At 41.7% G+C, this 12988-nt stretch overlaps 1 protein-coding gene across 3 annotated transcripts in view; it reads right to left on the reverse strand.

Moving 5' to 3' along the window:
* pcdh17 (protocadherin 17) overlaps positions 1–12988 on the reverse strand; it is a 67053-nt gene that overhangs the window by 5410 nt on the left and 48655 nt on the right. The gene's annotated exons all lie outside the window — the stretch shown is intronic.

Consider the following 12988-nt stretch of genomic DNA (forward strand, 5'->3'; position numbering starts at 1 on the left):
CTGGCTGATTATGGGAGTGTTCATGCCTGTGTCAAACAGATCCAGAACTTGGTTAAAATAATAATAATAAAATGAAAAGAGGAGCAGATTTTTTTTTCTCCTCTTGGGCGTGAAGTGAAAAGTGAAGAGTGGAAAAAAAACAGAGCATCTGTTGTCCCATAAATGGAATTTTTCCATTGGCTGGGCGGGATGAAACCAATGGGAGATTCACTGCAATACGAAACCCTAACAGCTGAGAATATACAAATGAAAATATCATAACTTTGTCCTCGTTTCTCATCCTCATCCATACATCAGACCGTGTAATGGTCAGAAACACCACCTCCATATTTAGGTACTAAAACACTGATTGTTGATCACAGTTTGCAACACACAGACAATTCAACCGCTACACATCTCAGTGCTGTGCCTCGACAGGCCTCCATCAATCATTCCCAGAAATGTACACTCTCTAATACGGGTAAACAAACCAAAGAATGCAAAAACACAGCAGCCTTTAACTCTCCAGTAAAATCCAAGGTTTGTTTGCACAGGCCTTGAACCAAATGCGGCCGCTCAGGCCACTTTGCATATTGGTTTTGAGATCTGCGATGCATCTCTGTCTGTCTGTGGAGCCAAGAGCTGCAGACAAACACTGCAGTGCCCTGTAGCAATGCAACACTGGCTTGTCATTGCAAAAGAAAAAAGCTCTTTTAAGAACAAAACAACTGCAACAGAACGCAGGCTGCTTTTTTGTTAGAAGAGAATTAGGAGAGTCTATTCATAGGAGCTTAATTCCTGCACGATTGATATTTGTATCGCCGAGTGAAGTGTCCAAAACTCAAGTGTCACTGATATTGGAGCTACAACTAGAGTAAAAAGTGAGGCTACCCAGAGCTGAAGACCATTTGCACCTTATTCCCAACTTAATGTGAGAAGATAACAGTACTGTTAGTGCGATGTAAAGCCATCCCATCAATTCCATTACGCGATGCGTGGACCTTTGCAGCATGGCGAGAGTGCTGCTCTAAAAGACCACAAACTTGGGACCAATACAATCTTTCGTTGATGCAAATGAACGCCCAGAGTGGATGTGCTTGAGTGCACTTGGCTAGGCTGTCTCTGCTGTGTTGCGGGTCAGCAGCCTTGATTCCTGAGAGACTGCCCTCCTAAGCTGCAGAGATGAGCTTAACACTTCACAAATGTTTGAAGAAGCCAAACAGCACCGGCAGAGAGAGAGCGCCTGACATTTCCCATGTCGAGGCAGTCATCTGAAGAGGAAATAAGGTGAGCTGGAAAAGCCAAGGCCGCACCAGTTTGAAATGGACTACATTTAAATGGTGTGCCGAGGTGAGCGGATGCATCTGCACCCGCCGTGGAGCATTTGTGTGCGTCTGTGCAAGAGTGATTTTAGATTTGAGTTAGAAAGTATCAACAACATGTCAAAGCACAATGATCGATGATGTGCTTGAAAGCCTGTACAGTATGTATATAAGACAAACCTGCACACACTTCTCAACCAGAACATGCTATTACTGTAATCCATCACCAACATGGACTGTACGTGTAACCAAGCTGAACAGCTGGACGGCCGCTGCCTCTCACACAGCCGAGTTGCATGCAGTCCAGACACACACAATTAACTCGGCCCCTACGATGTCTTCATGCTCTCAGAGGTGATTGTCCATTCACCGAGTGCATATTAAAGCATAAATAATCCATGCAGACATATTTCCCTCTATTTAGTCGAAGGAAACCTCTGATAGATTATTCATGTCTTAGCTGCACGTTCAACCTTGAGGCGTTCTCCTCATATCTATGGCTAACAATATGACATACGAGAGCAAGGGTGACATTCATATCCCTCCCTCCCTCCCTCCCTCCCTTTCTTTGTTTCTTCACCAGGGCTTCACTTGCTCTCTGGGTTGGGCAACAGAAGCCTCCACCAAGGACAGATTTGCCTGTGATGATTTGACTACCGGGGGCACAGTCAGCCTCTCCAATATTTCTCTCGGTGCTGAGTTTGGTCCAAGATAAATTAGACTGATAGAAAGCTGGAGTGTGTTAGGAAATACACAGTTTGTTTCAAACTGAGGCAATAACACAATTTTGTAATAACATGAAACCCTTATAATCTGCTTCTTGTTGTTATTTTTTAATACACAACATCAGTTAGAAGAGATTCATGGCTACTCGTTAGCTGAACTAGCATATATTCCCCAGCCTGAGGTTTCATTAGACTTTAGCACTGTCTGCTGTTATGATGGATAGATCGTAAGTCTATGGCTGTCACTGGATCAATCTCTCAACAAACAATGTGTTGTTACCATAGACTGAATTTTATGGTATACTCTGTTGCATTTTCTCTCACAGTTCCTCCTCTACTCTGCTAATCTGGTACAAACACCAACACAAGAGTCGTTGAACTTTCCATGGCAGGAAGTATCGGCTTTAAATCAGCACGCAAATCTGCTCTGCTGGTTATTGTACCCTTATCAGTAATAGTGTGTGTTTTGGTTAGCGTCACAGGTGTGATATCAGTCCTGCGATGGTAACAGTCAGGTCGCTTCTGTGCATGCCTTGGTACCACCAGAGTAATCTGCCAGCGCCTATGGAGGCAGTCTTTTGGCTTTACAGCTCACTATAGGTAGCAATGAAGACATGTTGTTGATTCTATACACAGTCAATGGTTACCTTTAAAACTGAACAATCTTTGGGCGCCGTTGGCCTAGCAGTCTAAGCCCGTGCCACACGCAAAGAGGCTATAGCCCTCGTCGCAGAGGTCGCAGGCTCGATTCCGGCCTCGACCATTTGCTGCATGTCCTTGCAGCATTGTCCCTCTCTCTCTCTGCTCCCCATGTTATCTGTCTCTCATCAGCTGTCCTGTCCATTAAAGGTAAAACTGCCCCCAAAAAATACATTAAAAAAACAACAACTGTACAATCTTACAAGACAGGGCAGCCTGCACAGCACTCGACACTGTGGATTGAGATTAAGAATCTCTTTCCCAAGAGTGTCCTGGCCGAGATCAGCAGCAGCAGCATGTTCAAACAAAGTTACAGACAACACAAAATTCTAAAACATGACAACATATCCTGGATCACATGACAGAAAGTCATCAGTCGAAGCATCTACAAGCTGATGCATCTTCCTCCAACGTCTTCAATCTGCTTTTAAAGAGTCTAACTCACAAAAACCCAAACTCTCCTGCAGCAGGTTCCAGGCTGCAGGAGCTGAGTGTCTAAATCTCTTTTTTCCCATTTCAAGATGTACTCTGGGGACCGAAAGCAAAAACAAGTGTTGTGACTGGGTCACAAATTGGAGACTGGAGCTTCCAGTATTTTTGAGATTAAATCACATAAATAAGTTAAAGAAAGTTAAAAATGAGGACATGCCATTGATTTAGTCTAGACAATGTAGACCAGCCAACTCCAACAAGTATGTTAGCATTAGCTTGCACCACTGTTGGCTCACAATACAGGCACTTCTGTTGAAGTTCACACAAGCATTGGCTCAATCCAGACGGAGCAAATGTTAGCCACCATGTGTTGAGTCTGAAAGTATTCCATTAACGTGACCTCTGTCCCCGTCCACCCTCATGTTTGTGTTGATATCCTCTCTGAAGATGTCCTCCATCCATCATTACTTTTTCATTTCCAGCATCCTTACAACTGAAGTAGTATTTGTTATAAAGTCAAAACCCCAAAAGATAGCTTGAACCTCAAGATATCAATCTATGTTTACAACAGGCACACAATATTTTATCTTTCAGAGCTCTCTCTTTTATCAAGTCTGCAATCTTGTTCACGGATATTGTTTGGCTTTAGAAAAATGTGTCCTTAAGTTTCATCTTGCATACAAGCCTTGAAAATACCAACTACGTTTTATAATATCCACGCTGGCCCTGAAACCAAATGGGAACAAATGGAAATAAGACAGAGGACGATGCAATGATATGCAGTTAGAATTGTAGAGTACTCGGAGCACAGCGTGACTGAAATGTGAGAGACACCAGAAAAAAAGAGGAAGAAAAATTCTGCCTTATTTACAAGGAAAGTGTCACCCAGACTCTGATTGAATTGTCAGGAGGGAGGCACAGTTGATGTTTGTGTCTTTGCAGCCCCATTGAAGACACTTGACCTGAATGCCTGATTGAAATCAGATATTTATTACACCTCCGTTGACAACAAAAGAAGTTTAATTAACTCCACACACTCTTTGTACTTGTGGACGCCTTTTTTTAAAAAGCCTGCAGACACAGCTATCTTAGCACCTCTGGCAGGGTTAATTGACTCGCTGTAGGGCAAAGCAGCAAGACTGAGTAACAATGAGCTAGATGGGATAGCTATGTAGCTGCCAGTTATCTTTACTGCTGAAGCACATGAAACAGTTATAAAAGTAGCAAAGCCGCTCTAAGAAATGTTTGAGCTAAAGGCAAAAGGACACAGTGTCAGGGAAACCTTTAGCACTTCAGACTGACCTTAATTCAACATCACTGCAAAAGGCGTAAACGATCCTGCGTTTATTTAACAGCATCAGATATTTCTGCTCACGGGGTGAGAAGAGCAGGGAAAGATGGATGAATGAGAGATCTGTTGAGTCCTATCCGAACCGCTGATGTGCTTTATCTAATATGTAAAAATCTGTTCCAACATGGAGCTCTTTAGAGAGACTGGGACATTTTTAGAGGCAGTTCTTGCAGGATGAATTATGTATCATCTGAATGAATAATTTCAATAATGAATTCCATTTAAAATCAGAGTAGATCGTCTAAAACATGGTGTGTAGGGACTGGCCGGCGCATTTAAAGGAAGAAAGGGAGGGCAGTACGTTCGGGTTAGGGAACTAGGCAGCTCCCGGGAGTATCCCTGCAGTCTGGAAACTACTTCTAGTTTCTTTCTGCAAAAGAAACTGACAAAAAGAACTGGTGCAAAACAAGAAAGCAAGAAAGAATGTGGGTAGAAACAGGAATTTGTCTGTAGCAGGATTAATTATGACCATATAACTCTGTTTATGTCAAAGCAGATGGGTTAGGTTTGTCAGATATTAAGACATGAAAGTAAAAAAATCTTGCATTGTGCATTTAATCTGCATTCATCTTTAAGATTGAATCAGATACGTTTTGGATAGAACATTACTTGCTGTGTTTCATACTTGATTCTGATTGGTCAAATGCCCTATAAAAAAGACATTAATTGCGATGCTGAGGACGATCACACGTCATAGCAAATAAATCTGCAGATTGGCAGGAGTCTGGTACATTTCACTGCTGCCTGTTGACACTGTGGTAAAAATGTTAAATACTGTTAGCATGCTAAATGAGTAAACATTGTGGCAACGCTGCAGTTTCTGTCTCAGGTGGCTTGACAGTTGGGAAATAATGACCGCTAACGAGGCACAGGTGTGAGAGCAGCTTGAGGAGACCTCAACCGTCTATGATAGGGAACAGTCGATCTTTACAGCAGAAATAAACATGTTAACAGCCTAATAAAAAGACGAGTGTAGTCTGGATAGCACATTTCTCGATCCGCACACACTGTACTGGGGTGAATTTTTTTTCTAATGCAGCAATTTCAAAGATATTGAGATTATGAGTCTTCCAATGAGAGGCACAGCTGACTTGATTGACAGACACTGTAGCTGTTGGCTGGGAGGCTGAAAGCCCGCCTCTTTACGTCACAATCGTTCGACAGCAGCAATATGGCTCCCAAAGACGATTGGCCTCAAAACAGCGCTTCAGAAACAGATGGGTGACATCACGGGTACTACATCCATATCTTATACAGTCTATAGCAAGAACCCAGGGAGTCCTGCTCACCCTGTGAAGATTCTAACATGCATAACCACCCAGTTACTATACATGATCACTTACTTAGTACCCAACATAATGCATGTACAAACCTTTTTTGTAAATTGCAGTTTTATCAGAAAATACACGACACAGATTTGAGGCTCATGTTGCATACCGATACACGCATATACGCCCACTCAACCACACACACACAATCCACTATCACAATTCCACTTGGTGTGATTCACAACCCAGTGGTCACTGTAAAATGTCAGCATGAAATGAGGTTGATATTAAAAAACTTCAATAACCCAGAGGGGTCACAAATGAAAGCTAAAGTAAAAAAAAAAACTCAATACAGAGGAACCCAGTGGAGCAGTAAACACTGTGTTCTGCTGTCATTTAGCTGGTAAACACGTACAAACAGATGCATTTTATCACCATCTGATATCACAGGGAGTTATCAGCATCCTGAAAACCTCCCACAGGTTTCTCACCATCACAGCACAAGTGAAGGTGCCTCTTCTGCCAGGCTGTAAAATAACTCTCACATCTTTCCGACTTATTAAAAACATGTCTCTATTTTCGTTCCAGGAAAAGCCTTTTACTAAATTAGCACTTAATTAATGGAGGCCACATGGGTGGGCTAAAAGGCAAAGGCCTCCTCCTCAATGCAGACTAATAGAAAGTAAATGGTGGAGTTTCCTGGAGTCCTGAGTTGTGTGTTTTCTGCTCTCCTCCATCTAATTTTTCAAACTTTCAGGCTGGAAGCTTTCAGTATGCTGCGTGAAGGATGTGCACCTAAACCTGTAGCTGTAAAAGTGTGCTTGTGTATCAGTGTGTGTCATAAAGCATGGTGTGATTTCCCTAAACACCCTTTTCTCCCTCCAGACGCCTGCCCCCCCTGGCCCTACATGCCCATCCCTCCTCGCTTTATTACCCAGCCCTGTGATTAATGTCCCTCTGTCACACACTCTGCTTCCCGGAGAGGGAGGGGAGGAAGAGAGAGCTGTACATACAGGCTAACACTATAGCAGAAACAAGACAAACTCAGGGTGTGGGAAAGCAAAGAAGATAGAAACACAGAGTGAGTCAGCGTCCGTCACCGAGGGGGTGAATCGTTTTACCATCATGCACACCTGGGTAGCTGCTGGACAGCTCGACGTGCTGGCAAAGCAGGCTATGAAGATGGAGAACGGTCTGGAATAATGTGTGTGTGTTTGTGAGTTTTGAGGGTTGTGTTGTGTTGACAATTACCCCCCCCTCCTCCAACCTACCCAAGGTGGACAGGAGGAATGGCAGCTGACGGATCCCGCCGAGCATCTGTGACAGACCATGACTGCACCTGTTCACCTGAGGGAGCTCGCAGTGTGTGTTTACGTCCACATGATGTGTGTTTGTGATATTGTGTTTTTTTAATCTCCTCCCCTACTGCTACCTAGACCAGCTGATCCATGCACCCCCCTTCCTCCAAACCCCCTCCCTTAATTCTCAGCCAATCAGGGTGTCTAAATATTTGAACTGCACAGATGAGAGCGTCTCCTCTCTGACTGAGCTGAGTGTTTAGTAAATATCTTACCACTTCTCAAGGTTAACAATCAATAGGGTTGCAAAATTCCAGGAATATTCAAAGTTGGAAACTTTCTATGGGAATAAACCAGGAATTTACTAAATTGATTGTTGGCTCTTAATAGGGAACTTAAATATTCCTCAATCACATGCACATAGCACACTGCTTACTGCAGGGTTATTGAGACCACGCCACCTACATGCACTGTGCATTCCTTCATCAGATGCACACATGCTTTCTAGAAATCTTGACCACACTTTTAAGCAGAGAGCACAAGACTATTGAAGCCACACATTTGAGCCTGTGGGCTACACAAAGTGAAGTACGTGTTGATGATATTATGTGGTAATACATTTAACAAATTTGATGTATGGTACTAATGTTTAACTTACAAATTTACAAATTTACACACATTTAAATGCCTGCCTCGCTCCATTCAACATTTTGAATGAGACTTTGTTGGGGATTGCATTTCTGTTCATTTGAGTTCAGTCGGGGGGATGAGTAATATTTAACTCAACATTCATGTTTTTGTTCTTCAATGAAAGGATTGATTGTTCAATAAAACATTTAACACTTCATAAAGTTCTACTTACAAAGAAATCTGTTTTAATTGTATTATTTTGGATGGATGTATAATAAAACAAATATGTATGCTTGGATATGATACCTTTCCATTAATTCCCACTTAATTCCCATGGAAAGTTTCCAATTTGGAATATTTCCAAAATTCCCCAGCTTAACTTCCCATGAAAATTTACCAGAAATTTTCCACCCCTTTGCAACCTTACCAGTCCACAAAATAAAAGCAGGTAAGGCAGGATTTAAAACTCGGACTGGTTTTGAGTTTGTTTCTGCAGAGTCGCTCTATCCCCAGGCTTCACACACACACACACGCACACATGGCTGCACGCACACACACACACAGACGCAGAAAAATAAACCTGAATATGGTATGCACATTTGAAGTAAATCTCTCAGATGCTTCTATCTGGAACTGTGGAAATGATTAGGCGTTATATAAAAACGGATGTTTTCTCCTGAACCTCCCTCTGTTATTTATTCTGCCCTGAATGTGGTTTCACCAGGACATGGACCCCGAGTAATAACAAAGAACTGTGATATTTCTGCAGCACTTCAAATAGAGCATGTGAGTTTATATTCCTTTCCTCCTTTTCACAGAATTGTTTTGGTGAAAAATTAGAACATTACTCAAGTGTATTACTGCATCTGATGTTGTTATGATTCTCAAACAGAGCAGTGCTGGGGAAACAGGTTGTTCTCCACAGTTGGCCGGTCTGTTTTGTCAACATCATTTCAGGAGGTTGCAGTATGAGGGTATTTTTGTGAAACTGCTGGTTTGGTGTGTTCTATGTTGCTGCAGGATCTGCATTTCACAGTTTACTGGCCTACTTCTTCACATCAAGAACAGGGAAGGCTTCTTCTGCTGAGGTTTGAAGTGATGATTTGGAATCGACTGATACTTCTCCTTCTGATCAAATCTATAGCGTGAGATCTTTACAGTGCTTACAATAAAGCTGTGTGCAAATTAAAACACTGACGCTATTATCTGAAACATTAGCATACGATTATTCATTTAAAGTTATTCTGTGGTGCATTTAAGGGGATAGGTCTGAATTGTTTAGTGCAGCGGGTAGTTTAGCACAATGAGATGGCTACCTCTTTCCAGTGTAATAGCTTTTATCACAGTGGGAGGCAGGAGAATACCGATGCATAGCAGGAAATGCTCGGCAGCAGCGGCGGGGGGGTGCCTGGCGGCTGGCAAAGCTGAGACTAAATCAAGGACATATATCTCAGGATCAAACACGTCCTCTCTTCAGGCATTCCCTCACAAACTGCAGGCCCCTCTCCGACAGCTAATGCCTGGCTAAGTTGTTCAAAGAACACCCGGAGGAGGGAGTATTTATGCATGGGAGAAAGAGGGATAAAAAACCAGAGAGGAGGAGGACGAGGAGGGGGAGGAAGAGGAAGAGGAGCATAAGCTCATATTCAAACAAAAACAAACACACAAAGCCTAATCAATGATGAGCGAGCGGGGCTGTGTGCTGTGGGTGGCGAGAGAGGTCTGTGGGTTTGTAGAGATGAGGGGCATCTGGATGACCAGATTGATGTTCTCAAACAGTACTTTCCTTTCAACATGAAGCAGAAATGAGGGCCCTGGAGTGCACTGTGTGGCCCTCCTGAATGCAACTTTTTTGCAAGTGACCTACCTGGTTACATAAATGCTGCCTCATGTGTGTGTGCATTTGTGTGTTTCCTGTTCGTCTGAAGGGTCAGGATGAACCGTGCACTCAGATCCTGGATTTGTTGGTCCGCAGCTTGACTATTGATTCTTTTCAATGAGGCTCATTAAAAGATACTCCATTTAAATGTGAATAGCTTCCACTTGCATCCTGTATGTTTTCACTACATGCTGAAGACTCCTCATTCACAACTGAGACATGTGCTTCCCGCTATAATCTCACTTATGGAAAGGTTGCTTTAATTACAAGTGAAGGTCGGCCTTGAGACACCTGTGTGAAAAAAAGGACGAGAATGAAGGGATCTCACTGTTTCTTTGTTATCTCTTATTGACAATCAGACCTCAGACTAGGAAAAAACTCGACAAACAGGTTTTTCAACAGTAATGAACGGCCATGGGAACCTGTCCAAGGCTGCAAAATGCTGAGAGCAGGCAATTTGATGTTTATCTGCAACCACATCCGTGATGTGTGACAGCCCACTTCAGAAAATTCCCACTGCTGTGTTTGAGCAACATATTCAGCCGAGGTTAGAGTGTACTTCACTGAGGTGCTTTCAAATAGCATAAGAGGAAGAAAACACGAGGAGAAGACTGTCTTTGCCATCTCTCTCTTTCAATACATACATACAGAGGCACCAAATAAATGCTACAAGGTCACTCATAGAAGGGTGTTGCTTCAGCCAATCGAAAAACCTGAGCCTCTTTTTCCAACCTGTGACTTAAGACCTTGTATAATTCACATATCCTCTGGCTACAGCTCACTCTTCAACTCCTTTTCCCCTCACTGCTTAAGTGTTCTAATGGTGGAGCAATTGCAGCAGAGAAGCCACAGGCAAGCTATCAGACATGGATGTCTGAAAGGAGTGTCTCAACATCCTTCCTGCTGTCATCAGGCTATTTTTATCAACCAATTAACCTGGGAGAGAATAAATAACAATGGTTCAACACTAAGGCACTACCCTATTATCTACGTATGTATCACAGCTACGGCTGTCAAACCACAGATATTAGCCATTGATCACTGAAAATAAAATATTTTCCACTTTAAGTCCATTTTAAAAATGTAAAACAATTCTTACCAGCATCTTGATTAAGGAATGAAATGAATGGGGGAGACAACTTCAAAGTCCTTACTCTGTGACTGAATGAAACACAGTGATGATTTTTATTCATCAAATATACCTCCAATTTCAGAAATATGCTGGAGTGGATGTACAAATTGCCCTGCACATAATGTGCACAACAGGCTGACATCATTTTGGTTTGCTGCACCTCTATGCAAAGCTCATTGGTGGTAGCTCAAACTCAAAGTACGTCTCTCTTTAATGCATAATGCTCATTACTTTTGTCTGGGATTTTTTTTTTTTAAGTTAAATGTGCCATTTTAAGGCACATTGGTGTTGCTACTTTCCAAAACAGTGGCAGCAGGAAGCAGGAAGACACTGCGGTTACTTAACTACAGTGTGCCATAAGGGACAAAATAGCAAAATGTAAAAAAATGTATTAATGTCAGATCTTTATCTGGGTTCTTTTTGTGTTTGATGCTTGAGTAAAATTGTTGTTCAAGCTCTTTTTTGCTGTTGGGTGTCATGCATGCCATGTAAACTGTTGTTTTTAAAGGTGCTATATTAATAAAGTTATAATAATAATTAAAAAAACACGATGTAAGCACCTGCCTTAGTACTACGGATGAAATTTAGCTTTTGTGCTAATTCCAGCATACTTATATTGAGGCACTCTGTTGAAATGTTGATTAATGTGCATTGTCCTGATCAAATTAACTAAAATTAAATTAAATTAAAAAAAAATATATATATATATGATTATAGTAATAAATACAATAATGATGAAAAAAAATATTTTTAATAAGAATAATTATTGCTATTTGTATAATAAAAACAACAATACTTTTAATAATAATTATTAAAAAAATAATAATAATAATAATAATGACATTGTTCTAATTAACCTTAATGCTAAGTGTATGAAGGTATTTAATTACACCAGCTAGCTTGTGTACATTCATACTATATATGTACTATGTACTTTTTTTTTTTCAATAAAGGCATGAAACTGCACATGAAGTCCAGGTTTTTCATTATAAAGAGATTCAACATCATCCCACACATATAATTTAAATGCTATCATTAATGTTTGTAAAGAATCACTGCTAGCTCTGCAGACAGACCGAGTGTGAGACACGTTGAATGGTAAATGGACTGTTTTCTTTCTCTCATCCTCTGAACAATCAAAGCACTTTTACATTACATGTCACATTCACCCACTCACCACATTCATATACTGATGGCAGAGGCTGCTATGTAAAGCACCCATCAGTATCAACTAATCTCATTAAGACACACCACTGGCACAGCGGGGAGCAGTTTTGGGGTTAAGTGAGATGAGCATCTCTACCACTGAGCCACAGCCGGCCCTGAGCCTGCTGCGTTCAGAGGACCAGACGGGAGTCAGGGAACATTAATACAAATACTGGAGCAGAAAGATGTGATGCTAACGTTCCATTCCCATGTATTTATAATTATTATAATGCTTGAAGCTATTTAATCATTTTCAGTATTGCTATCAAATGCACAAACACATGCAAACAAAGCACACAACGCACAGTCACATGTGAGAGTGATCTGATGCATATCTTCTGCAAACACTGTCTTGTGTCCAAATATTGAAGATAAAATGCTGAGAGCTGCTAACAAAACAAGTCTGCTGCCTGGATTACTGTAAAAAAATTGGATTAGGTGTTGTTGTCGGAGGCAGACATGTTAGTAGGAGAGGAACAAAGGATGACAGGAAGCCACAGGTCAATAGTATCTCTCTACCTTTACCTGGAGAGAGACATGGGGGGCAGCACAAAGGGTGGCAAGGAGACAAGAAAGGGACTTATTAGAAGATGAGGCGAGAAGCGTGGTGAATCAGTGGCTAATCCTCCGTTTCCTCTAAGCCTGTGTAATTAGGACATGGGGGATTGCACCGTGACAGGGGATGCTTCTGGACCGCCTTGCTTTTTTCCCCCCTCTCTCTCTCTTTTGTTTATTTCTTTCCTCTTTAGCCGGAGTTTATGGCAGTTTGTCGTCTAAATATAGCCGGCTTTTTTGTCTGTCTCGCGTTTGTGTGTTGCATTGCAGCATATTCACTCATAAGCAACACAAACAAACCCAGCATGCCTGCACCGTGTTTTCATTTCTGCTCTTTTACTACGTACTGTTTGCAGATGTGAATGAGAGTGCATGCGTTTTTTTTTTCCTTTCGTGGTCTCTGCGTGACATCCTCAGATTGTATGGAGGAATATTTGAGGAAGTCAAATGGGCTGTGTCAGAGCAAAAACACTTCCTCTGACAAATGCACACACATACCAAGCAAATAAATA

This window comes from Notolabrus celidotus, chromosome 3 (genome assembly GCF_009762535.1).
Source record: "Notolabrus celidotus isolate fNotCel1 chromosome 3, fNotCel1.pri, whole genome shotgun sequence".
Classification (NCBI taxonomy): domain Eukaryota; kingdom Metazoa; phylum Chordata; class Actinopteri; order Labriformes; family Labridae; genus Notolabrus; species Notolabrus celidotus.